The sequence below is a fragment of the Camelus dromedarius genome, chromosome 1, assembly GCF_036321535.1.
Source record: "Camelus dromedarius isolate mCamDro1 chromosome 1, mCamDro1.pat, whole genome shotgun sequence".
NCBI classification, from domain to species: Eukaryota; Metazoa; Chordata; class Mammalia; order Artiodactyla; family Camelidae; genus Camelus; species Camelus dromedarius.
This window is the reverse complement of record NC_087436.1, coordinates 78434728-78458719: the sequence shown is the minus strand read 5'-3', so window position 1 is coordinate 78458719 and position 23992 is coordinate 78434728. Positions and strand designations below refer to the sequence as shown.

The following is a 23992-nucleotide window of genomic DNA, read 5'->3' as shown; positions in this document are numbered from 1 at the left end:
AGTCTTTTAAAAAAATGTGTACCACGAAGTTTGAACTGATGTCTTATTTTTTATATACTCTTTGTAAATTTTCTTGGAGAGTAAACAGAGGTAGTCAAAGTGGTTCTGTCAACTCAAGTTTGAATGTATATAAATACAAATACATTGCATTAATAAGTGTATATAATATGTATTATATACTAATACATACATATTTCTAGTAATATTGTAGCATCTCAGTAAGGACTTTAATTTGGAAAAGACATATCTTTTTTTACTGAAATATAGTTGATTTACAATGTTGTGTTAGTTTCAGATATAACAAAGTGATTCAGTTATACATTTTTTCAGATTGTTTTCCATTATTGGTTATGACAAGATATTGAATATTATTCCCTGTGCTACACAGTAAGTCCTTGTTGCTTATCTAATTTATGTATAGTAGTTTGTATCTGTTAATCCCATATTCCTAATTTATCCTACCTCCTCCCTTTCCTCTTTGGTAACCATAAGTTTGTTTTCTATGTCTGTGAGTCTGTTTCTGTTTTGTATATAGATTTATTTGTATTATTTTTTTAGATTCCACACATAAGTATTATCATATAATATTTATCTTTCTCTGTCTGACTTACTTCACTAAGTATAATGCTCTTTAGATCCATCCATGTTGCTGCAAATGGCAACATATCATCCTTTTTTATGGGTGAGTGATAGTTCATTGTATATATGTACAGCATATCTTCTTAAGCCAGTTATCTGTTGATGGGCACTTGGGTTGTTCCCTTGTCTTGGCTATTGTAAATAGTGCTGCTATGAACATTGGGGTGCATGTATCTTTTCAAATTAGAGTTTCCATTTTTTCCAGGTGTAGGATTGCTGGGTCATATGGTAGCCCTATTTTTAGTTTTGTAAGGAACCTCCATACTCTTGTCCATAGTGTCTGCACCAAACTACATTCCCACCAACAGTGTAGGAGGGTTCCCGTTTCTCCACACCCTCTCCAGCATTTTTATTTGTAGACTTTTTTGATGATGGTCATTCTGACTGGTACAAGGTGATACCTCATTGTGATTTTGATTTGCATTTCTCTAATAATTAGCAATGTTGAGCACCTTTTCCTGTGCCTGTTGGCGATCTGTATGTCTCCTTTTGAGATATGTCTATTTAGGTCTTCTGCCCATTTTTTGATAGGGTTGTTTGTTTTTTCAATATTGAATTGTATGAGCTGTTTGTGTATTTTGGATATTAACCCCTTGTTTGTCACATAGTTTGCAAATATTTTCTTCCATTCTGTAAGTTGTCTTGGAAAAGACATCTTACTATTTTTTTCATTCCTTCCTTTCTCACCCAACAAATTCACAGTCTTATTAAAAATAGAAGAAAATTCCCCAAGGTTTGTGTTTGGGAAGAAGGGAGGGATGGTTGATGGGAATAAGGAGGTAAAAGATATTTATGAGGTGATTTTATGGAAATTAAATCTAAGGATTAAAGAAATACAAAAAATAAAATAAAACAAATATTCATACATCTGTTATACAGAATTCATATTTGCTAATAAATTGTCATATTTGATCTCATTAAATATGAAATAAAGGCAGAGCACTTGGGATTCTTCTCTTAACAGCACCGCCGAGCCCCTCATCCTGTCTGCTCTCAGTGCTTGGCTGAATCACCAGCCACACAGCAGCAGATCTTTGATGCCTGAAACACCAAATGGGTAAACGTGGACAGACAGAAGAGCAGAGAATGAGCAGGGTGATGAAATAAGTGTTGAAAGCAGAACACATCTTCCCTGTATGTGGACATTCACCGTAATGGAGTCAGGAACATACAAATTGAAATCTAGACAGGGCAACTTCAGAGAACAAACCTTTTGGGAAAATAGCTTTTTTTAAATAATACAGCCCGTGGAGATTTAAAAGTCTTCACAGTCTGTGGAGGGTGAATGGCTTGTGTAAAGGGATTCGGAATTCTTGATGAGTTCATAAATCACCCCTCATTTCCCAAACAAGTTTCTCCTCCTCCTTCCCTGTTTCTGTAAACTTATTGCCGAGTCACATGAGTCAGAGACCTGGGAATCTCCCTGGAGTTCTCCTTATCTGACACGCCCAGCTGATTTAGCCTTCTGAAGAACCGTTCAGATCCATGCCTCCCTCTTTCTGCTTGCTTCTCACCAGTTCTGTCGTGGACTCAGAAGTCTCCTGAGTGGTCCTGATGCCGTTCATCTTGGTCCCTTACTACCTGCCCCACCCCACCTCAGAAGCAAAATTCATACCACCACAAGTGAGGTCTTCCTAAAATGCCAATCTGGCATATCATTCTTTTTTTTTTTTTTTTTTTTAGTATTTTAAAATTTGACAGTCTATATTGCCACTTTATTTTTTTTAACTTTTATTTTTCTTATTCTTTTTTTCTCTATTTTTTTTCTTTTTAAAGCCCAGTACTTTATCCTTGTTTTTTTGGGGGGGTGGGGGGAGGAGGTAATTAGGTATTATTATTATTATTATTATTATTATTATTATTATTATTATTATTATTATTATTATTATTATTATTATTAATGGAGATACTGGAGATTGAACCCAGGGCCTCATACATGCTAAGCACACACTCTACGACTGAGCTATACCCTCCGCCTGGCATATCATTCTTAAGAAAAAATCCTTAGCAGTTTCAAGACTCAACATGGGTTCTTCTCCTTGAGGAAATCTTCCACAATTTCTTCCAGCAGGGCTGTCTGTCTGCTTTTATGTCTGCCGCTTAGGCTCTGGTTAAACTCTAAATCTTATTAAACTTGTCATCCCAGCATCAAACACAGTACCTGCACTTTGGAAGTGCTTATAAGTGTTTGTTGAGTGCTAGCTAGATCAGTGCAGCTGGGAAAGAGGTTGAATTCAAAACACCAGGTGGGTGGCCAGACCTAGTACCATGTGGATGACAGGTTGCTGGATGGAGCATCAGTGAGATGAGCTGGCGCATCTCCAGCATAGGGACGTCACCTCTGGTCTCCTCTCCAAGGAGGAGGCAGAAGGCTGGGCACCAGGTATGTTTTGAGTCTTTGCCAAATCTCTGAGGGCCTCTTGGGCCCGCATAAGCTAGATCACTGGATTTGGGAGAGATTGTGTGAACTTCATCTCATTGCACGAGTTGAAGGGAAAGGTGGAGGTGGTGGATGGAGCAGATATCTCTGAGTGTTGCAGGAGTGCACAAGAACAGTAGCACACTTTGCTTGGAATCAGAAGCCATCTTCTTCCTCCTCCTCTTCATCTTCTTCCTTTTCCTTTCCTACTCTTCTCTTTCCTTTACTTCCCTTTTCATTTCTCTTTTTCATCTTCTGCGTCTTTCCTTTAGTATTGGCAGATATATTACATTTTATGTCCCACATAACCATTTACTAGTAGTGGTATAGAGAAAAAAGGGAGAGAAAAATCTGTAGAAGTGCAAAATAAATTTGGGCTTAAAATGAGAGTTGAAATTAAAGATATGACAAGTAAAGAGGTTCCTTCATTAAGCTGTGCATCACAAGCTTTAAAATCAATTGTAAATCAGGCACTTGCATTATGTGAGGCATATTGCTGTGGTGCATAAATCTAGTAACATTATTGCTGCTAAAAGAAAGTGCAAGTTCAAGATGTTGGGTTATGAACCCAAATAGGAAAATATATAGTGTTGGGTGATATGGCACAGTTTTTAATCTTCCACGGCCCCTGTCAATCACGCATAAGTATTGAGTTTATTTGGTCATTTGTGGATCAGAATTTGCATAAAATATTTATGGCTTCTTGCGAATAGCTTGTGAAACTAAAGACAAATGCTGAACATCAGATACAGATACTTACTGTATCACAAGTAAAACCACCAGCGCTAGAATAAAACCACAGCAGAGTTTTCATGCTGTTGAACTTACAGTGTTTTTACTTGAAGGGGTTGTTTTCTGTGTTTAGTTTAAAATATGTTCACATGCCAGGACATCATTTCAGTCTCTTTACTCATGGTTTCTCACAACATGGGCCTTTGACCTGAGTTAGAATAACCTGAGGTGCTTGCTTTGGTCCAGATTCTTGGGACCCCTGCTCAAATCTACAGGATCAGAATCCCAGAGAGTGGGTGCTGGGGCTCTGCCAGCCATCAGTGCCCATTTCCTGCGCACATCCACGCAGAGCCTGCTGACCGTGCGTTCGGAAAGTGATGCTTAGTGTCCGACCAGCGTGGACTGAAGTGATGAAACATCACGTCAGCTCTAAATCATCTTGGATGGAAGATGTGGTTTGTTGTCAGAAATTGTTGAATTAGAGTCAGAAATTGTAAATGATACCATTCATGTCCCACAAATGGCAAATCTGGTGAGCTTCGAGGAGCTGACCTAGCGACGGGCAAGGGCTCGGGGTGGCCGTGGGAAGCCCTTCCCTGCTGAGATGACAAAGCTGTGGCTTGAACAGTGCCTGTGACCCTGGAAGGGCCCCTGCCTGAAGGTCTTAACCACAATTGTATTTGGCTGCCTGACTCATGCATGGGAGGTTTTTTTTTTCCCCCAGTGTGTAATCCTGACCTTGAACAAAACCGCACAGGGAAATAGTCTGTTTTGTAGGCTGTGAATTGCATCCAAGCCACAGCCAAATTTATCTGCTGCTCTGTACAGCTCCTGAACCTTGAGCTAGATGGCCCTTCTGCCACTGCAGGAGAGCAAGTCTGCAGTAAAGCTCCGGGGCCAGATGCATGGGCAGCGGGCTGGGCATATCTTTGCGCCTGGAACAGAAAGTCGTATCGTGATCCCTCTTCGTGGCATTCAACCCATTTGATGGTATCCCAGAAATGTTGAAACATATTTTCCTGCTCTGATCCGGAACTCCCTCTTCTGATAACCTAGAACGTCACTATATCTTTCTGTCCCTATCAAAGTAATTCCTAATAAAGTATATATCTTTGAAAATGCACCCTCCATTTTACTTAATAGAAGCATTACTGTTTGTGATAAACTCACATGGCATCTTGGAAAAGGATATTGGATTTGTCCCAAGAATTTTCCAGGTTACTCTAGTATAGGGAGTATATGAACATTCACTACTAATTCTAAAAGCAGTTGTTTCTCTATCGAACCCCCCGGATTTGTCATTATTGGATCCAAGGGTTGTGGCTCACTTATTTGGGCTCTGGGTGTTCCTGTCTGGCTACAAAGTAACACATTTGCGGTGCCCTGGAGGACTTGAACATGCCACTGTCTTGACCTCACAGAGAGCCCAGCAGCTCTGCCACGGTGCCCTTCTAGGTTGGAACCTTCCTGAAGACTTAGGACTGTCATGCTTGTAACACATTTCTGTGGGCCCCAGTGGGGCTGCCCATGCTTAGCTGAGAGGAAGGAGAAAGTAAGGCAGAGAGAGCAGAGGGCTTCTAATCAGGATCTCTGATAGTTTTGCCCATTGGTTCCTGGCTTCTTGCTTTTATCTGACTATCCAGACTCTGGACTTTGTGTGTTCAGAGCTATGGCGCCTACCAGTGCCTCCCAGCCTTAGCTGACCTCTCTGCGGTGCGCCCTTTATAAGACTGGTTCTTGCAGCCTCACTCACCTGCCCTTGCCTTTCCTACCTATAGGTAGTATCTGTTCAATCCCCACCTGGCAAAACAGGCCCCTGGTACTGACCCCTCCCGGCTCTCTGGATCGTGTTTCCATTGGAAACTAGAATTTATCCAGACCTTGACTTAAGCTCTCTGTGGACAGGCATTACGTTGATTTGCTCTCTTCTGTATTTCCTATGGCAGTTACTCAATAAATGCTGGCCAAATGTTGAATGAAGCTGTGTAAGGACTCTGACATTTTAAAAAGTAAGTATAAATGATAGGATTGGGGACCTGGAAGGAAAATTATTTGAATAAAGAACATGAAAGCTGTGATTCTGTTTCTCTGGTTCACAATAATTCCTGTAGTTCCCTCTGTTATCAATAGATGTTTCCCATATGCTTTTCAGATTTTAGAAATAACAGGTAAAATTTGCCTTGTTGGTCCAAGATACTGACCTAGTAGGATTTCTTCCCTGTAACGTGAACTGCGCACAGAAGAAGGACAAAGAACTCCTCCAAATCAGGGACTTAAACTGAACAGTTCTGAAGTCTGAAATTTACAAGAGGCCACTATAATTAATATTCCGGACTCTGAGACAAATACTTTTCTTCCCCTCTGCCCCTCCCCACCTTAAACTCACATATCATATAAGCCAACTTTTCCACCAGAAATTCTTGATACATGGTATTGAACCAGAATGGACTTAAGACTCTTTTTAATCTCAATTCTTATTTGTTATAAAATAATAAGAAAAATCACTTATGATCGCACAGCCTTACTAAATCAACCTCTTGTCTCTACGTTTCATCAAATTGGAATATTAGTGTCTTATCTGAGCACCAGCATGGTGCCAGTTCATCTTGTTATTTATTTAATTTTTAACTCTGACTTGGCCAGTCTTCTCAGAGGTCATTGCAGCTTGTCAAATGAACTCCTGGGGCTGATATCACTAGGAAGAATTTGCATGGCCTGTTCTTTTAGAAAACTTTATTTTTCTTAAATAGAAGGAACTAGATAAAGCACACAGATCCTTAAGACAAAGCCAAAATCTGGGTAAGAGTTTTTACGTAGCTTTTAAAGGAGTAGAGTGTACCTCAAGATCGGAAGAGCCCCGTGAACTCTTAAGTGGGTCTCTGCTGTGTGTTCATGAGGAGGAAAGATGGCTGGAAAAGGGATTCTCACATCTGACCTAAGGACAGCTTTAAGAGACCAGCATCATGGCAGCGATTAGCACTAGCACAGAGCTGTAAGAGCAGATGTTTCCTCCTCTGAATCCTTCTGCAAGCTTGCGACGTAGATGGACATGCAAGATGGTTCACTAATGTCATATTCTGTGTGAGAAATGGATGCTCAGAATGTTGCTAAGTCTTACTAAGCAAGTAAGTGGCAGAGTTGAGAATCAAACCTAGGTCCTTTGACCATAAATATTGCTCCTTTCGACATACTAGCTTGGAATAGTGACGCGTATACGTTCTCTTGGAGCTAAGAGCAGGCCAACTAATTGCCTTTACCAAGGATTGCCTGAAGACTGGGGTTGGTGTGAGCTATTTGCTTCTCACCCAATTTTGGTTTTGATTTCTTCCCTTAATATTTTTTCAGGATGATTTCCCTAGCATACTGTTGCTTATTAGTCCAAGTTTCTGAATAAATACTGGAATTAACCTACCTGGAATTTATTCAAATAAACTAATATCTTTGATATAAACATAAGTCACTACAATAAAGAGAAATTTGAAGCATGAATGTCAAGGGTTTTGGTTTACGTTCTTCGGCTGCTGTAGACCTGGAATGTTGGGTCTAAACGGTGCCATAAATCATTCTGTCTCGACAGGAAGTAGAATGGAAACCTCATGGAACTGCCAAGATATATGGTTTTCCTTTAAATGCCTCATTGATTATGGGTTTTGCTTCTTTTCTGTGGGAGAAAGAGACATTAAAGCAGATTTATTCCATTGGTAATTCTTGATTATACCTCTCCACAAACCATTACCTGCAATTCTGAATTCCAAAAAGTTTTGAAAATCCTTATTTTTTTCCCTATAGGTTTGGTGCAGACTTACTTGGTGGAAGTACCAGAAATGAGACTATTTCTAATCTCATTTATCTCATTTAATGTGGATATTTATGTATTTTGTCTAGAAAATATATGCTGCCCAGATCTTGTTTAGTATATTACCTGAAATATGTTTGCACCATAAAATCTGAAAAATTCTCAATTCTGAAATAAGTTTAGCCCCAAGAGGTTCAGATAAGGGACTATAAACCTCTTCTCAAGAAGAGAAGGAAGAGATGTGAATAACACAGAGTAACGGAGAAGCACAGGCGAGGCTACAGGGCCTTACACCCACACTGGTGTCCTCCTTGATAGAAGATCACACATCTCCATCCTGTTGAACTCATGCACACCCATGTGATTGATTTTCTTTGGCAAGTAAAATGTGAGCAGAAGAGAAGAGATGAGTCATGTCCAGGCAAAGTTTTAAGAGCCAGTGTGCAGCTCCCCATTCTCTTTCTTCCTTCTGCCATGAGCTCAGCAGCGTTCCAGATGAAGGCTGGGGTCCATCAACTTGGGTCTCCAGGGAAGCCTGGCACGGAGCTGTGGCTGATCTGCACTGTCGATGTAATGTGGATGAGAAAGAAACCTTTGTTGTTGAAGCCTCTGCAGTATCACCTAGTCTATCTTCACTGATGCATGCAAAATCAGTGCCCTCTGGGATGGAGCCATCCATTAATATAGCATCTGTGGGCACCGACACTGTTAACGACCAATAGTCAGTGTCCTCTGGGGGTCTGCAGTCCAGTTATACAGGTAGATAGTTAAGAAAGAGATACCATGTCTGGTCTGGCCTGCCACAAGGCTGTGCTCTCTCCTCCACCCCAGTGCTGGTTTCCATATCTGGGCTCAAGGCCAAATGTCTCCTGACTTTATGTATCCAAACACATGCTTGGAGATTAATGCACATTTTCTCTTACTTCATTGGATTTAACAAATTGCATAGGTATTTCCTACTTATTATAATAAATTAAACAACACAAAAGTATATAAAGAAAAAGTTTATTCTCTTCTCTCTCTCCTGTAAATGGTATGTGTCCTTCTGTAGCTTTTTATGGGCTCGGCAAATATATATAGATACATAGGATCATTTAAAAATATTATCCTACCATGAACATTACTCTGCCAAGGACATCTACGCAATTCAGTTATTAGCCCTAAATAGACAATTAATTTAATTTTTAATCTTTAATAGCTTCTTTTATTGGATGCTTACTATGTCCAACTCAGTCTTATAAACGCTTTATTTAATCCCTTTGTGAACCCTGCGAGGCAGTTACTAATGTTATCAGCATCTTCCATTTCCAGAGAAAACTGAGGCTTAAATAAATTGAGTAATTTGTGAGAGTCACACAGATCAGGAAGCGGAGGAGTGAGCAGCTCAGGCAGTCTGACTCACATTCCATGTTTCTAACCTCCAAGTTGTATCACTTCTACAATTGCATAATAGTCCATGAATGCATTTATTCAAGGATTTCCCCATTGATGGAGATTGAGGTAATTTTCTTTTTTCCTCTTTTCATTTTGCTACTGCCAACAGTGTTGAAATAAACAACACTAAAATACACACTGGTGTGCTTTTTTTTTCCCTGTTGAAAGAGCCCCATGTTAATTTCTTCCTGTACCTCATTTGGGAGAACACTGCCAACTATGGCAGTCTCAGTCCTGGTTAGGCAGGGGGTCCTGGTGCCCATAATTCGTGTTCCAATAACCAGTTAGGAATTCTGGCTTCACCAGTTTCTCTGAACCCTCTACATATCTTTCCAGTACAGGCCGAGTGGAGAGAGGCCTGTTTAAGTCAATGCAGCTTACATTCAGAAACAGGAGGCAGTGAACTGTAAGGGATTATCTTCTCCTAGATGTGTCAGATGCAATCACACAGCATAGATTTATGAAGCGGAGTGAAATATTTGTTTTGATTGCTCACTGATTAAGAATACACTCTAATGCACACTCTTGACAGACATCTAGGGCAACTACCCTTACTTTAAGAATTTGGGTCAGGGATGCCCAACTTCTTCTAATTCAGCAGTCTCATTTCATTAAAGGATTATGCAAAGAAACCTCAGATGGGTCTGTACAACTGGCTGCTTCCTCTCCAGTATTTAATACTGCAGGGGCTCCAGCACTCGCCAGTGTTACTGTCCGCAGATTTGTAATGTCTTCCTTGTCGTCGTTCAGCAGAATTAGGAATAGCAGTTAGTTGGGGATCTTATGAAAAACGAACATACCATATGAAAAGTAGACACATAATTTAATAATAAACAGTTCATGAAGAGATTTGGGGTAAAGTGTTAGACAAAACCCCGCATGTTGGAGATGTTTATAAGTGAGGTTCTGTAAAAACTGGAAAATTCTTTAAATGGTAATGGTTAAAAATCTCAAGAGGTATGTTTTAAATTTTAATCTAGAGGCACTGCAGGGTAGGTATTTATCAACAGATTGCTACAATGTGCTACCATATGAAAATTGGACAGTCAAACACCTTTGGTTATTTTGAGTTAAATTACCCAGTGAAGTGCAGAGAGAAGTCATAGCATAAATTGGGAGATCTCGTGTTTGTGGCTAGGTAGCGTATTTCTGTGTGGGGTAGGGGTTAGTGGTGGATAAGCATGGGATCTCCTTACATTTTTTTTTTAAGTACAGTGTAGGCTTTAGGGTAACTAGTTATTAATGTATAGAGTTTGTGTTTGAAAGAAATGTATTCAAGATCTTTAAAAATTGATGATTACATATGTAAGGACTTAAAAAGCAAAACATCGCATCATCTCTGTCCTGAAGTGTCACTGTGTCTATTTCTTGCCTCCGCAGCCCTCTCATTTCTGTTTACTCATGAACGTTTAAGTCTGAAGCCTCACCCTCAAGCATACAGGATGCAAACCTCAATCCATTCTTTGCTCTGTTCTTGCAGGGGTGGGAAATGTTACAGATATTTAACCGATCCACATTATCTTGAATACCACTGTTTTCACTGGCAAGAGCCTGTTTCTACATCCTTGGTGCTGAGATGTTGCTGACTTCAGCAAAGGAACTCTATTTCTGAAATTCTTTATACTCATTAGCAAAAGCATAGGTGAGGACCAAGGAATGAATACCTGAAGTGCTCATCGCGTGGTCCCTTTGGGGTGTGGGCTTTTACCCCACGAATGTGGGTTCCTGATCAGGACAACCAACTGCTCCTCGAGTGAAGCTGAAATCAACTAACACATTATTGGGTCCCCTTGTCTATGCTGAAGATTTTAAACTTTGTTTTAAAAACAGAGGTACTGAGGATTGAACCCAGAACCTTGTGCACTCTAAGCACGCACTCTACCACTGAGCTATATCCTCTCCACCTGACCATGCTGAAGGTTTTAAAGTAAATTGTGGACGTTTATCTGTGATGGACCTATGCAAGCCCTTGAACTCGGCTACTCTCCATCTTATTTCTTTCTATGTTTATTCAGATTCTCCTTTGGCCACATACTTATTCCCATGTCTAGCTCAGCTCCTGCCCCAGTTTCACACGTGGTGACAATTCCCTGTGTATACCTAAATGTGTAAAAAAGTATGGTTACTTCCCTGAGTGATCATTTAGGTTACTTTACTTACTGTTGCCGTGTGCTAAATGCAATTAAGTTTTCACCTGAACGATTTAAAGCTCTGCCAAAATAGAGGAAAAAATGAGAAGTTTCCCTGTGGTTTGAAATGAGTGCCTTCCCGCTTAGTCCTCTGGAACAGGGCCTGCTGCCCTGGGTGTGGGTCTTTCCCCTCATGGTGGTGAGTCAGAGGACTCTGGACATCATTCCTCATGACTAACGGGTGTGTGTGGTGATCATGCCGAGACACTGCTGTGGGTGCGGCATCCTTTGGACCAGGAAGTACATCTCAAGGGGAATCCATGGGATTCAATTGCCTGCCTTCAGTTTTTATGCAGTCATTGATCATTCAAACATGAAGAGTTTGTTTCCCCTCTTTGCTTTTAAACTGAGTTCTGCTCCTTCAGCTGGTTGTGTCATGTGCTCCAAGGCAGCAAAGACCCTTGGCCTCTGAATATCCATGGTTGTCTTTGAAGAATGGGCTGGTGTGGATGTCTGTGTTTAATTTCAACTTAAATATTATTTGATAATAGGCTTTTGTGTCAATGTCCATTTTTTCTTTAATGGTAGAGTTATTCCTCATTACACAGGAATTCAACAGACTGAAACTTGAAAGAAGAATTTATAGGTATCAGTATTTATTCAATATATGGTGCCTGTTGACTGTATTCAAGGAATGTGCAGCTCCCTTGGCTGATATTCGCATGAAAGGGCTCCTTTGTTTGTTCATTTGTGGCTATCTTCCACCTCTTGTTTTTCTCTTTGTTCTCTTGTCTTCAGTTCCCACGCTTTTGCTCATTTCCAAAAGGGAGCGACTTAGCCCGTGGGCTTGGGTCCTCTCTGAGCCCACTATCCCCTAGAAAACAGGGAGAAGGAGGAGTGGCAGAAATTGCTGCTTTTCCAGTTCAATTTCTTTTTCTTGGCTAGTTTAGTTTTTTCCCGGCTCTTCGCTTTTTCTTTAAGTCATCAAGCCATCAGGTCAAGCAAAGAAAAAAACCAAGCACACTTACAGTCATATTTTGATTATTCTTTTTTAGTCAGAAAACAAAAATTGAAGGATATATTATTTTTAACGGACATATTATTTTCTCATCAAGTGTGATTTTTATTATGTTTTATGCCAAACTTTCTCTCTCTTCACCTCCTGCCCTCGTCCTTTGGAATAATATACCTTTCTGTGCATCTTCTTGCTGACTCTGAAGAAATCTCATGACACCATGATTCTCCCTTTAGTTCACGTTTGGTCAACCTGTTTCTTTTTTCAGATCCACTCTTCCACCTTGTTCTGTGCCCTGGTAGTTGGCCGGCTTCACCAGACTACTCACTCTCTGGCTCAAGGTTGGTTTGGTCAATGGGAGCGTTGGCAGGGCTCAGAGGGACAGAGGAGATGGAGGCCTGTGTGTTCATCACCCCTCCCCTCTTGTTGTAGTGTCCAGTGCATTGGCTCATTCTGGACTACCTTACATTTTCTGTAAAGTGTCCCTCCCCACACAGCCTCTTTGTTTCCAAATTCCAGCAGCCACTTTGCCCCCTTCAGGCTTCTGGGTATTAACAGGGACCACTGATACCAACTGTGCATTGTCCCTTGAGGTTCCCTACCCATGCCTGCCCCACTGGAGACAAGCCTCTTATTAAACTTTTTTCGTGGTATTAAATTGGAATGTGTCATCTGTTTCTTGCTGGAGCCCTGAGGGATAGAATGATTCAATGAATGCATATGTTACTGGGAGGTAATATGGTATAATGGTTGTTTTCCACGTGGCATTGGACGGATCTAGGCTTGAACACATCACCATCACTTGCTAACTTGGAGTGGAAATTATTTAACCACACTGAGCCTTAGTTTTCTCTAATTTAAAGTGGGGATTATATTACCTACTTCACAGAATTGTTACAAGAATATGTATGAGTACTCAAAATGTTAATTACTATATATTATATATAATTATATATAATAACATAATACTATACAACACAAAAATATATGTATTATATGGTAACATATAATAACATTATATATAATGTTTCAGTTTCCCCTCATGTTATACTGAATCACTTCCTCACTGGTAGGGCCTGAGCAGTGACAAAGCAGTCATTCTGGGGTCCTCTACTCCTGGTGCTGCTGATGTTTGTGTTTCAAGTTATGAGGACCCCCTCTTCCCTTGTGCCCCTTAAATTCCTGCTTATCCAAATGATAGTTTGCTTCCCATAGATGGTCCTGGCTGGTCTGGTAATCTCCCCTCAACCTGTGGAATTTTCAGACGACTCTTCTTCAAACGGTGAGTGCTAGTCACAGGGGTCCCTGGTGAAGGGAAAATCTTTTGCTTGCGTCTCAACCCTAAGCGTTGGCTGCTTTCTGTGCAGGTGCTAGGCACTGTTGGGTAATCCCACGGCATTACAAGAGAGCTGTTTTTTTTGTTTCTACCTTCTTTAAACAATACCTTTAGAATGTCGTAAGCACATTGACTAGGCTCAAAGAGGAGTTGCGAGGAGTAGCTAATGGATTATTTTAAATGCTTTGAAACTGGCGGGAGTTTAGTAAGAAGGACAGGCTAAATAATTTTTGCAGGCTTGATGAGAGTACGAAGTGTAGCAAATGACCCTTCTACTTTGCTTTGGTATCTAGTGGGACTTGCTTATTGTGTAACATGTCCCATTAAAATGAGTTATATATGTTATTGCATTTAAAGCATGACCTGGGGAAATGCTTTAAGATAAAAAGAGGTGTTTGGAAGATATACAAAGCTTTCATCGAATGGAGTTGCAGTTACTGAAACCACTTGGGTTTTTCTGACTCAAGAGAAGTCTTATGAAGCACAGTTCAGTAACGTTTGTCTTCTAAGGGCCTGCTGTGCGTCAGGGCTGGATTGGCCACCACGATTCCCAGCAGACTAGAAGAGGAGGTAGATATACACAGCGTCAGAACCCTTTGGTAATGTGTAATAGGGGCTAAGACGGATGAAAATACAAGGTACAGAACAGCAAAAAAAAAAAAAAAAAAAAAATCAAATGGTAGTCAGTCTAAAATGAGCACAATCTGGGGGAAATCAGGGAAGATTCATGAAGAGAGGCTTGAGTTGACCTCTGAGGGTAGAAGTCTGCCACATGATAAAGGGGAGAAGGACATTTCAGACACAGGGAACAGCATATGAAAAGTCCTCTTTCTCTCTCCTTGTTTCATTTAAGAGGCTCTACGTCCTCTGCATCTAGCTCTGTCTTATTCTTTGCACACAGTAGGTACTGAGTTAACACTTGTAAGTGGATAGAATGGGTGGTGGGGTTAGAGGGAGTGATTCCAGTCTTATTCATTAGGTTTTCTTTACTTTCTGAATTTTCTACAGCAAACATGTCCTTATTTCGTGATTCGAATATTCTAAAATACTCAGAGAATGGTTATCAGAGTCCGTGGCTGCACTGGAGTTGACGATGAATGCAGTTGGTGAGGTCAGTGCACTTTGGGCGCTGGGGACACTTGTTAACCTGGTGGAGCAAAGGCTTGAGGCTGTGGGAGGTGTCACTGGGGATGAAGCTGGGATGATAGTTCCGGGATCAGAATGTTGGCCTTTGTGTTGTAGACAGTGAGGAAGCATTGAAATTATTAGGCAGGAAGTCTGTGTTAAGAGTCCTCTGGCAACACTGTAGAGCACGAATTGGTTGCAGGAAAGATTGAAGGGGAAGGACCAATTGTGACAGCTTTATAATCCAAGTGGAAAAGTGTTGAACGGTCTTATGTTTGGGTAGGGTTGGGGAGAGGATAACACGTTTGGTTTTAGACAGGATGCATTTGTACTGTCTGTGGGATAGTCTGGAGGAAGGCCGGTAAGTATTTGGAACTTCTTGTGGGGAAGAATTGGTGCCTAAAACATTACTGACACCAGGGAGTAGGGGAGGCCCTGGGAACCCCACCAGGCAGTGAGGACCAGGTTGGCATGGTCACAGGGGCAAGAGAAAAACACAAGAAAATGGTGCTTGAGAGAGGAAAAAATCATGAGAGGAAGAAGAAGGGGGAGAGGTGGTCCAGAAATGATCAAATTATCTAGTCAGGAAGTAGATGATTTTTCCTTCCTCCCTGCCTTCAGGAAGCTGCTCAAAAGACATCTCTTCAGAGATGCTGTCCCAGACCACCTACCTAAAACAGCACCCTTCTTTGCTCCATACCACCTTCCCTGAGCACTGTTCCAAAATGTAGGTTTTATTATCATTCATGTACAGTGAGGGTCAGGGGATGATTGCCATAGAAAAGGTAGTTCATTATTCACAGTTCCCAAAAGGAAGGGACATGCCATGCCAGGCAGGGCCACAGGGGGCAGCACCAGGGCCAGTCAGGAGGCAGAGGGAGGGTAGAAACTGGCAAGAGCCTTTATTGTGGTTCCCATGGGAAGGAACAGGCAGGCAGGATGGGCAGGCTTAGGACTGACTAATCTGAATAACTCTGGTGGGGTTTTGGGTTGGCTGTGCCTACTTGTCTGGTACCTGGCCCTGGGTGACTAGGGCCAGAGCTAGCGACCTGAATGAAGTAGCTGGGGTCTGGGCTTGGAGTGGTTGCTTTACATATGAAAGATTTGCTGGAAGGGGAGCTGTTTACTAGCTCTACAGGAATTGGCTACCCTGGGAGGGGTGATGGAACCATCAGAATAAAAAGGCTTGCTTAGTAAGGCACCACTTGACGTTATACTGCATGTTTGTTTGTTTGTGGAGCAGAGCCACAGCTGGGGCTGGGGTGAGGGGAACGAGGCATTCACCTCAGGCACGAAGTGTAAAGGGGTGGCTGCCAAAAAGCTCACTAATCAAGTTGAATAATATGTTACTGTTTAAATCAATCAACATGAATACAGAGATATACATGATGAACAAAATGCCAAAATTTAAAATAAAGACAGCATCCGTCACAGCCTGCTGGAGCCTGAAACAAAAGGAAAAATCAGTAATATGGATCCTGTCTTTTTGATTTTTAAAACTGTTGCATTAAAATTAACCAGCCTTAAAAAGGAAGGCAGTTCTGACACATGCTACAACGTGACTGAAACTTGAGGCTAAGTGAAATAAGCCAGTCACAAAAAGACAAATACTGTATGACTCCACTTATGGGGAATACTTCGAGCAGTCAGAATCACAGAGACAGAGAGTAGGATGGTGGCCTCCAGGGGCCGGGAGAGTGGGAAGTGGGGAGTTAGTGTTTAGTGGGTGCACAGTTTTGGTTTGGGAAGATGAAAAGAGTTTGGAGATGGATGGTGGTGATGGTTGCACAACATTATGAATGCGTTTGATGTCACTGAACTGAACACCTAAAAATGGTTAAGAAGGGAAGGGTAGGGTATAGCTCAGTGGTAGAGTGTGTGCTTAGCACGCACGAGGTCCTGAGTTCAATCTGCAGTACCTTTGTTACGGAAACGACAGGCCAGTCAAGAAACAAGCACCACTCGGAGGGTTGGAGTACTCAGATGTATTACGCCAGTGGGCTCAGAGGGGCTTCTGCTCCGAGGCTCTGAGCACCTCCAAGACATGCGCGTGAGGTTTTACAGGGTGAAGTACAAGCTTGGGGTATTCGGCCAATAGGCGTGGAACAGCTTTAGCAGCATTATCATCACAAAAGTGGAGGCGGGGAGGCAGCAAACCAACATTCCAAAGCCAGATATGTATCTTTGAAAACCCAGCTGGCTAGCAAAAAACATGAACAGCAAACCAACACTAATTAACCTATATTTACAAGTTAGTCCAGCAGAACTCAGATCAGTATTCCAATACTTAGACTTGTGAGTTATCTTGTTAGACCAGCCCGGTTTTTCCTTCACACCTTCATTAAAATAATTAAGTAAGAAAATGAATAAATAAATGTAATCCCCTCCCTATAAAGCTTAAAAAGGGAATTTAAGGTTCAATTAAAAAAATTTTTTTAATGGTTAAGATGATAGATGTTATGTGTATTTTACCATAGTAAAAAAAAAAAGGGCCCTGTGAAGGTAGTAACCAAGTCTGCCACAGGCTTCTTGACTGTTGACTTCCTTCCACAGAAGCAAAGATACTGGTACTTTGGCATATTTACATGTTTTTCCTCTTGCAGGTAGAGTAAGCATTTTCTCCACTGTACTGTGTGGCATCTAGCGAGTTGGTTTTATGGGCTTAATATCCTGAATCATTTAAGGGTACCCCTATGGTACTCCCGTGGGCCGAGGTGGGGGGTCTACCCTTCTAGCTTTGAGGAGTGATTAACACAGAAAGCATTAAAAAAAAATAACGTGGCCCATTTTATTTTTAAATGATGTAGAACTGGCTTAGTGTGTAATCCTTTACTCCTGCTGGGTCTTCTGTCCTGTGTCCTCACCTCATTGCTGGAGACAAATGACTTCCCTGGGCTGATGAGCCAGGGAAGTGGATCATTACATTTTTCTCTTTAACTACACACTGAATAATCAACCTGCTATTTACTGAGTTGGAAAACTTTCTGTCTTAGATTTAAGATCCACTCAAACAGGATGGAGATGCCTGAGGTTCTCATATTTCATTAAAAAAAAGTTTATACAGATTCCATGGTCTAGATGTCCCAAGGTCAAACCCATATCTGGATACTCCCCAAATATTTTAATGTGGAAGAAATAGATTCACTAAAACAGAAAAGAAAAAAGAAATGGACAAAACATCCTGAAGAAGTAACACGTCAGTTGAGATGGGGGCAGGGGGAGGGACCCCTGCCTGGGGGATGGTGGAAGGAAGAGTCCCACTGATGGGCAACAAGCACCGTGGCTTCCGCATCAGTGTCGATTGCCACTTGCTTCTTCATCTTTTCTTCCTCTGCTTCCCTGGGCCTCAGTGAATTCAGAGCCTCCATTCCTGGTTCCCGTGCTTGCCCTCTCTAGAAAGTTTTCGGGGGAAGGTCTTCATTTTGTGCACACAGAGCACAGCTGTAAGTTGTACCATGTTTTACTACAGATCCTTACAGTTAGAGGGGTCCTAAAGCAGGAACTGAGTTCTTCTTACCTTCTCTTGAAAGATCCCCCCAGAAATGGATGGTGTTTCCATATGAAGAGCCAGAGAGACTTTGGCAGGGCTGATCCTAACTACATCCATTGCAAACTAAATTTAGAAGCTCTGATAAATATGTACTTGCATATGGTAGTTTTCTAGGCAATGTACAAAGAAAGAATCCCAGACCTGCTATCTGGATACTCAAAATCTAATGTGAAAAATGAAGTGTAGAATAATTGACCATCATCATTGTGTTGTGGAGTGACTGTTCTAGGTTCTTCTCTGTGATGCACAGACATCATCATATTATCATTATTATTTTCAAAAGTGAGAAATGGAACAACTACCTCACCGGTTCTGCAGTGACAGCCTCAGCATACCTTGCTTCTTGCTCAGAACCTTTCCCTGCCTGTACTGACCCTCAACTTAAGAAGTCGACCAGTCCAAAGATGCACCTGCTTTTGATATCCTAAGAACTCTCAGACCATTCTATAAGCTATAAAAAATGGACATTCACTTTCTCTAATGAGACACTGTTTCAGAATTTGTGTGGTGTTCTCTCTAGCTTTAGTAATTAAAACTCAAAATAATACTGAAAATAGAACTCAAAATTAAAATTTGCTTATTCTCATAAGGGCTTTTCCATGTAGATAAATTGAAATAAGTGCATCTTTTGAGGATTTGGAGGAAGGTTGCAGGTGAGGATGAAGAGTGAAGAGCAAATCCACTGAAGTTCACACTCAGGGCACCTGATTCTCCAGGTTCTCCCTGGTGTCTCCAAGGGAACTTCTTCCATAATCTTTTCAGGATAGTTTAGTAATTCTTGGCATAAATATTTGTTGCATAATCAAAGGCCTGAACGTCTAGGTTCTCCGAGCCTCCAGAGGACCCTTAACAATGCTGAAGACCATCTCTGAAGATATTCGAGGATCCTCAGATTCGTGAACACCTCTGTAGCTAATAATTCCCCCAGAAAATGGGTATTTTTTCCACTGGCTGGAGCAGTCACTGAAATAGGTTCAGGATACCCCTCCACCTTGTTTTTATATAAAGCGTATTGTGGACTCTTTCAAGTCTTAGATCCAAGTTCACTGCAAAATTTAACATTCTACCCTTAACTATCCAAAATTCCCATGGGAACTCATTTCAGTACCTCCAAGGAACCCCCAGGGAATTTCAAATTATGCTCCAAGTGCTAGGTATCTTTCCTTCATCTTGTAGCATTTACCCTGATGCTATAAGGTGGTACCTCATCCATCTTGTGCCTGCCTCACTGGCCACTGTGGCGATGTTCCTTTTGCTGCTCGTCCTGAGAGTGGCTCCTATGTGGCTGATGTCCACTGAAGGCAGTGCTGAAGATACTACGTGGCTGCTGATGCCAGTCAGTGCCTGAGCCCAGGATGCTCAGATGCCAGTGCCTAGTGGTGAGGCCCTGCAGTCTGTACCAGGAGTGCTGGTTCCCAGGCCACAGAGCTGCTGGCACCAACGCCAAGATGCCTTGTCTCAGAGATTATAATTGTGTTGTTTTCAGCACCATAGGGTTATCCCAGGCACCCTTCCTTCCTTAACCAAACCGAAGTAGTAAATAATTTAAGATAGAAGAAGAATCAGAAACCCTTGTAGCATAAAAATGTGTAAGAGAAATGTTAAGAAGAGGTCAGTTGAGGCAATGTGAAAGGTCTGATAGTCTTTGTAATTATTGTTATTTGTAATATACCAAACTTGGGTAGTTTCTTGCTTCTTCAGTTATAATAAGTAGTTATATTGTATACTGTGGCTACATTCTAAAGCCTGTGTGTAAAAAAAGGAAAATAGACAAAGCCTCTCTTGAAATCCCCTAAACTGCTCGTAGACTAAGTATACGTGGCCATATTTACATGCCACAGTGTAGGCTGACAGGCCATCTTTCAGTGAATCTAACACCGCTGGTTTTCCCACTGGCATTGAAACAAACCATTGTTTCTTTGACCGACTGCTAAAAGTAGTTGACTTGGGCATAGGAGCCATGTTGTATGAGAAGTATAGATCTTTAAATATTAGCTCTGTGGAATGCAGTAAGATGTTTACACTATGAGAGGCATAAAAACTGAAGCCAACTAAGCAAAAAAATGTGGCGTATCCACTCCCTTCCTAGAATAGAATAATAAATTAACATTTATTGAAGACTTAGGCTGTCAGGCACTCTTTAAAACACTTTACATGTATTAACTCATTTAATCCTTACAACCCCTGAAGGAATTCATTATTATTATACCCATTTTTTTTAAGAAGTAAAACCGAGGTCAGGTAACTTATAAAAAGTGGCATAACTGGAATCTGAACTCAGGCGGTCTGGCTCAAGTGCTCTTGCTCTTAACTGCTTTCCTCTACACTTTTAACCATTACTGCACTATTTAAATCACTTTTTGTCTCCCTCCTTTCGCTTTGGACGAGGTGGAATTTACCTATTTAATGTTTTTAACGATGTGACTCTATCGCGATTTCTTACTGTAGCAGAAATTCAAACTATACCGAAAGGCGTAAAATATATAAAGGGGTGATGTCTCATGTTCTCACCCTTAGATAGAACAAATGTTAATGGCTTATGCGTCCCCCCCCCCCCCCAGGGATTTCTTTCATGCATGCACTCACACATTTATTTTGTTTTTGTTTTGTTTTTGTTTGACATATAATTTATTCTAATTTCCCTTTTTTCACTTAGCAATGTCATAGACCTCTTTCTGTGTCAGAATATAGAATTCCACCTCCTCCTTTTAAAGACCTGTTTTAGTAAGCACATATTATTCCAGTGCATGAATAAAACATTATTTACCCTTGCATACTCCCTTACTGATGGATAATCTGGTTTAAAATTTTTTTTGTCAAATTTCTACTGTTATAAACTCTGGCAAACATGATCATTTGTTCTCTTAGTATTTTGCAGATTTGTTTTTTAGTTTTAGATCCTTAATCCACATGGAATTTATTTTGTGCCGGAGGTGAGGTGGGGATTACATTGATTTCTTGACTTTCCTTATTCAAATGATTACCCACCTGAAGAGATTCAGTCTCCAGGCGCCCAAGTAAACACGTTACATCTGTTGAAGAAATACACTGAAAATTGTAATAAGGAGAATCTCTATGGTGGAAGATAGTAGGTAGTGTGTGTTGGGGAGAGGAAGCAGAAACAGTGGGCTCCGCCAGTATGCACTGGAGGCGGGAGCCCCGCTTTCAGGTTGAAACGCTGCATTTTAATTAGTGATATTACTCCCAAATGTTTAGCTGCAACAGTGGAGGGGAGGTTTGAGACCCCTGCTTGCTCATCGTAATTCAGAACCTGCACATCAGAGTGTCTAAGTAGATCTTCTCACTTTTGAAAGGTCAGCCAATAAAATTGTCATGTTGTGTCATTCAAGGTCTAGAAGTTACTCTGTTCTAAGCTTGGTGGATTTTTTTTTTTTTTTTTTTTTTTGAGTTAAAGATGGCCTGTTCACATCTAGTGTCTTTTAGCAACCTTTGCTAGACTAAAATTCTGGCAGGCCATCACACAAAGGATCTCTGAAATCTTTCAGCTACTTAGAACAATCCGTGTCCTTCGCATTTTTTTTTCTTTATCACTTTGGACACTCAGCTAGAGAGAGCCTCTGTATCTTAAGCTATTTGGTATATTTTCCTACTTACAAGGAAAACAGCACTCAATTCAGTCTTTGTTTTGGGTCTTGGACTCTGCAATTGAGTATTAATTAATTTCCACTGGAAAAAAATCCCCAAATAAGCTGTGCTTTTCTGGAAATACTGTCATCATACAGAAATTAATGGAGCTAGATTTTCTCAGTTTTATTACTTGGCTATAAGGGAAGTAAGTTAGGGAGCTAGCTTCATTCTTTTAAGCCACCGGGATCTTAATTAGAATTCTGAAGGGGGTGACAAGTTCAGGGGAAAAAAACCCGTGAATTATGGGCAACCTTTCCTATGACAGTTGCTGCAGTCTCGCTCGGCTTGCTCAGCCTCCACTAGAGGGGCTGCCTCCTGGGCTCGTCAGAACCCATACCAGCTTTCTACATGCTCCAAGCAGTTGGACTTTTAGCCTGAGGATCTGTGACTAGGGGAAGGGAGTATTCAAAGCTGAAAATGATCATGACTCCTATTTCAATTATATTATGGGTGAAATTAGCTTTTGTGGGGGTATAAAGAAAGTCTTATCAATACTGATAATGATGTTTTCCAAAGTGTGGTTGCATCAGAATCAACTGGGTATTTAATCAAAATGCTGCTTGTTGGAGTCCATCCCAGAATCGGACTCTGGTGGTAGAGCGCAGGGATCTATTTTTAACAAGCCTCCTATGCTATTCATTTGTGCATTAAAATTTGAGACCATTTGATTTATAGCATTACTTCTATGGGAAAAACGGACTCCCACTTCCTACCAATCGGCTTTCAAGTGTAACTTTGGAATTTAGCATGTGGGTACGTTGGGGCTTCCCTGTGTATGAAATCAGTGGTCTGGATGACAGTCACATTTTAAACGTGTAAAGCTAACAACTGGTGAGCAGATTATGGCTCTGAGTATTCAGGTTAATTAAGTTCTAAGACATGGAGCCGAGGACTACACAGAGAGAGACTTCCTGCTGGAATTAAAGCACACAATGGATATTCAGCTAGCAGGCAAAGCTACAAGAAGAGTTTAAACATCTGTACCCAGATGTCAGCTGGTTACTCTAACACTTGATCTCTAGATAAGATGGTTCAAGCCTTTTTCTAAACCCTTTGGAATGTCCAGTGCTATTTCCAAGATTTCTGCAAATCCTGGTGGATTTAACCTTCCCTGGGCTACTTCTGGGGGATCCTTGTTTTTTCTGCTCTGCTTACGATGGTCCTTTATCTCTGTCCAGGATAGAAGGCTCCTTCTTTTTGATTCCTCCAGCAACAAAGAGTTGTTTCATTAATCAGAATCTTTACAGAGGCTCATGGAATGAAAGGGCAGGAGTCACACTGCCACATCACACATCACAGATTACAGCACACAGTCCTGTATTAAACATCCTTGTCCTTCAAGGTATTTTTGGCCACACCGTCATGGGACTATGTCTCACTGGCCCAGCCACACCATATTGTATCCTGGCCTCTCTCCATCTTGCTGGCTCCTGTTTTGTCTTGGCACTTCTCTAGGCTTGCTCTCAGAACTCCAGATTCTTCTTACTCTTTTATTCAGAAAATGTCAACGTCTCATTCCACCCCCTCCACTCCCAAACTCATCCCCAGGACAACCTTTGCACCAGCCAAGGTACTTGACTGAGCAAAAGGGCCACCCTGTCTTTTTTGAACAGAATCCATCCTCCTTAGAATACGGTTTTGGGATTAAGTAGAATTTTCCTAAGATCTATTATATATTTCTTCTGTGGAAAAATTAATTCTGTCTAGGCTTTCCTGAATGCTTAAAAGCTGAGAAAGAATCTTTTCTTCCTGCATCATTATAGAATCCTCTTTGTTGGGAGATGCTCATCTGGAAAAAGTGAAACAGGATTTTTAGCAGGCGTGTGCACATCAGTGCACTCCTGTTAGTTAACCTCATCAGTCTTTACAACCCTTCTGCTAACATGTTTAGGAATAGATCATCTCTATTTGTAGCCAAATAAATGCAAGCAGAATTATTTCTTATTTGCCAGCAAAAAGAGTGCCACTGATGCAAGGTGAGTGGCACTGGCAAGGCCACGCAGGGCATTCTGTGTCATAAATTGTATCCTGAGAATAAAGCAACAGAGTTAAATTGTTTTCGGGAGGGTTTGCTTTCTTGCTCTCTTGTCTTTTGTATATCTGAGAGCTTTTCTGCTTTCTTTGAAATGGAAAGTCATTTCTCAGGCGAGAGATCATTTTATTTAGTGC

At 41.2% G+C, this 23992-nt stretch overlaps 1 long non-coding RNA gene across 1 annotated transcript in view; it reads left to right on the top strand.

Moving 5' to 3' along the window:
• The window catches only part of LOC116156510 (uncharacterized), a 156368-nt gene that overhangs the window by 106819 nt on the left and 25557 nt on the right, over positions 1-23992 (top strand). The window contains exons 3-5 of the long non-coding RNA XR_004140355.2: positions 12433-12505; positions 13366-13446; positions 14509-14611. This is a non-coding gene — a long non-coding RNA (uncharacterized LOC116156510). The remainder of the gene's footprint in view (positions 1-12432; positions 12506-13365; positions 13447-14508; positions 14612-23992) is intronic.